The sequence below is a fragment of the Schistocerca serialis genome, chromosome 4, assembly GCF_023864345.2.
Source record: "Schistocerca serialis cubense isolate TAMUIC-IGC-003099 chromosome 4, iqSchSeri2.2, whole genome shotgun sequence".
Lineage (NCBI taxonomy): Eukaryota > Metazoa > Arthropoda > Insecta > Orthoptera > Acrididae > Schistocerca > Schistocerca serialis.
The window spans coordinates 259,698,418-259,702,746 of record NC_064641.1 but is presented as its reverse complement, the minus strand read 5'-3'; positions in this window follow the sequence as shown (position 1 = coordinate 259,702,746).

Genomic DNA, 4,329 nt, shown 5'->3' with positions numbered 1-4,329 from the left:
TGCCTCGGGCATGGATGTGTGTGATGTCCTTAGGTGAGTTAGGTTTAACTAGTTCTAAGTTCTAGGGGACTAATGACCTCAGAAGTTGAGTCCCATAGTGCTCAGAACCATTTGAACCATTTTTGTAGTCATACACTGCTTCGATGTGCTACAGCCAAAACAATGCATCAAACTGCTTATCAAACAACAACATAAGAACCCTTTCCCTGTAATTGATAATCCATGGAATATGGTCTTCCTCCAGTAAGGATGACTAAACTCTACACAGGTCCGTGAAAGAGACTTCGATTACTGGTTACCTGCGCCAATGGACCAATACAAGGAGATTTAATGGTATCATCACATATGGTCGATGTCAACACGCAGACAATATTTGTTTCCGATGTATCGGAAGAGAGAGACACAGTAAAACCTACGTCTACATCTACATATATACTCCATTAGCCACCAAGCGGTATGTGGCGGAGGGCACTATTCGCGCCGAAGCCATGTTTCCCACCCGTCTGTTCCACTCGCGGACCGTGCGAGGGAAAAACGATTGTCTGAACGCCTCAGTTTTTTTTTCTTTTTCTTTCTTTTTTCTTTTTTTTGTCATCAGTCTACTGACTGGTTTGATGCGGCCTGCCACGAATTCCTTCCCTGTGCTAACCTCTTCATCTCAGAGTAGCACTTGCAACCTATGTCCTCAATTATTTGCTTGACGTATTCCAATCTCTGTCTTCCTCTACAGTTTTTGCCCTCTACAGCTCCCTCTAGTACCATGGAAGTCATTCCCTCATGTCTTAGCAGATGTCCTATCATCCTGTCCCTTCTCCTTATCAGTGTTTTCCACATATTCCTTTCCTCTCCGATTCTGCGTAGAACCTCCTCATTCCTTACCTTATCAGTCCACCTAATTTTTAACATTCGTCTATAGCACCACATCTCAAATGCTTCGATTCTCTTCTGTTCCGGTTTTCCCACAGTCCATGTTTCACTACCATACAATGCTGTACTCCAGACGTACATCCTCAGAAATTTCTTCCTCAAATTAAGGCCGGTATTTGATATTAGTAGACTTCTCTTGGCCAGAAATGCCTTTTTTGCCATAGCAAGTCTGCTGTTGATGTCCTCCTTGCTCCGTCCGTCATTGGTTATTTTACTGCCTAGGTAGCAGAATTCCTTAAGTTCATTGACTTCGTGACCATCAATCCTGATGTTAAGTTTCTCGCTGTTCTCATTTCTACTACTTCTCATTACCTTCGTCTTTCTCCGATTTACTCTCAAACCATACTGTGTACTCATTAGACTGTTAATTCCGTTCAGCAGATCATTCAATTCTTCTTCACTTTCACTCAGGATAGCAATGTCATCAGCGAATCGTATCATTGATATCCTTTCACCTTGTATTTTAATTCCACTCCTGAACCTTTCTTTTATTTCCATTATTGCTTCCTCGATGTACCGATTGAAGAGTAGGGGCGAAAGGCTACAGCCTTGTCTTACACCCTTCTTAATACGAGCACTTCGTTCTTGATCGTCCACTCTTATTATTCCCTCTTGGTTGTTGTACATATTGTATATGACCCGTCTCTCCCTATAGCTTACCCCTACTTTTTTCAGAATCTCGAACAGCTTGCACCATTTTATATTGTCGAACGCTTTTTCCAGGTCGACAAATCCTATGAAAGTGTCTTGATTTTTCTTTAGCCTTGCTTCCATTATTAGCCGTAACGTCAGAATTGCCTCTCTCGTCCCTTTACTTTTCCTAAAGCCAAACTGATCGTCACCTAGCGCATTCTCAATTTTCTTTTCCATTCTTCTGTATATTATTCTTGTAAGCAGCTTCGATGCATGAGCTGATAATTCTTGCACTTGTCAGCTCTTGCCGTCTTCGGAATTGTGTGGATGATGCTTTTCCGAAAGTCAAATGGTATATCGCCAGACTCATATATTCTACACACCACTTCCTCAGTACAAGCTCTAATAACCTTTGAGTGGTGATCATTGCGCGATTTAAAAGTTAGTGGTAATAATATATGCTCTACATTCTCAACGAAGATCGGATTTCGGAATTTAGTCAGCAGCCCCTTCCGCTTAACGCAAGTGTGTACCACTTCAAACTTTCTATGAGATTTGTAACGCTCTCGCAATGGCTAAATTTACCAGTCGCACCCAACTGGTAAGGGTCGCATACAGACGAACAACACTCTAAGACTGGACCAACTAACGTATTGTAAGCTATTTCCTTTGTTGAAGGAGAGAGGTAATTAATTGATCAATTAATTAGGGCTTCCAAGTCTTCAGGGATCGTTTTACTTTCGAGTTTGAAATCGGATTACAAATGACTAAAGAAATATTTCTTTCGTCTCCCATAGTTGCTAATTCACTATTTTTTTATTTTTCCCCTTTACTTGTACTGTCAAACCTTTCTTCTTGACAGATTTCATGATTCTAGGTCAACGGGAAGTACCCTGTAATTTTTGATGAGTGAATTTGCGAGTATCAACATATCTTTCGATTTCTTTGACTTAGAAGCTTCACTTTTTCACAACGCCAAGGGACCGTGGATGTCAATATGTGACAAAAATTTCAAGTTGATACGTCTACCTGTTCATGAGAAAAAGGAATCTGAGCTGTCGGGCAGACATATAGACCAACAGGCGGACAACAAACTGGCCATACATTGGTTCCGTTTTTACCGATTGAGGTATGGAACCCTAAAAGTGTAGAATAATGAAAAAATGTTAAAAAATACTGGAAAATTCGGATACGAGATGGTCACATGTGATATCTGCTTAGAAAGAAGCCGAAATTTTTTTTACGTAAGCGCTAAATCAGTGTATGGAGATATCTTGAATTCTTTCCTAAAAATCTGGGAGCTTGTATTAGGGAAGAGAGATGTATTACAATCACAGCATCATGTTTCGCAACAATTACTGAGATATCCGCGCTAAAGGCTGGGAGGGCTGGGGACCCCTTGGAAAAAAAGTAAGGAGTTTGTTATTTGTCCGGTAGGAGGAAGAGAGAGGAACATGGTGTCACACGTATACTTAGAAGTAAAGACAATTATTCACGTGGAGTAATCGACAGAGAACGGCTGTAACTATTAGATATAAGAGAAAGAATGATACCGCATTTGCTTTAACAGTGGAAGTGCCGTGCATTTTAGAGAGACTTTGTGATCAGATGAAATTGTCATACTGACACTAGTTCTGTGCGCATGAGAAAATGATAATAACTATAATTTTATTCTGAATATTGTGGTACTCTCTCCCAATACATGTGGGTTACAAGTCTTATGTAATTGGAACAGTAAAAAAATTGGATTCAATGTAAAGTGACACGATTCCACACATATAAAGCGATGTTCATAGATGGTGTATTGACGTTACTAACGATGAAACTACGAGAAGTTCCAGGATAACATTAGCACACATTTTATCTACATGACTTAGATTAGCACTCAATACTATTGATCGAAGTCTGTCTAATTGATAAAAACATTTATCCTACATTTACCCATTTTTTCGACTGTTTACTCTTAGAGCCTATGGCCGACAGTGCTGGCATCTTGAGACTCAGTGCTGGTATGAATCATTGACTAAACTGTGTTTAATCTGTTGGGGTCTAATGCAGAATATTATGTAACAGTGTATAATTATTTAACATGAAAATCGATTATTCAATCTCATGCCGTTGGTGTGCTCGTACCAAATAATGTATTTTGAGATGTTTACCACAGAGGCTGCATAAACGCTGCGCAGGGACCTAAGTACAGACTGTGTGCGTTACTTTATCAAAATACATCTCATAGGTCTACGTAAATGATACCAAAGTCACCCATTCATTACGATGACAATACATGATAGGGTGGCATATCACATTCTTCCATATGGTCGTCAGCCTTGGGAGTCACATCTCGCATTTTTTATAGACTTCAGGGCTGATACTTTAATAATTATACACCGCCAAATACGGGTTTCTTGTTGTAACTATGCATACATCCATGCATACATTCCAAATACAATCACATTTAGAAGATATGACTAGAAAATCATGTAACTTGTAGTGTTTTGATCAAGATCTTTATCTGAAGCATTTTGCTATTTGTATGAATAATCAAAATCAGTAAAAATCAGTTGCTTATGGTGGTCATTCTGATCATACTGCTCTGCTGAGATGCAATCAGTGTTTGTCCTAATCATTAACGGATACTAAGACATTTGTATGTGCTACCTAAACCAAAATCTACCGAACAAGAAAGTAATTACTGTTGACTTGTGTGGATGTCGATACACTCCAAGGAATCAGGACCGATAATTGGTTATAAAATTGTGTCTTTAGTTT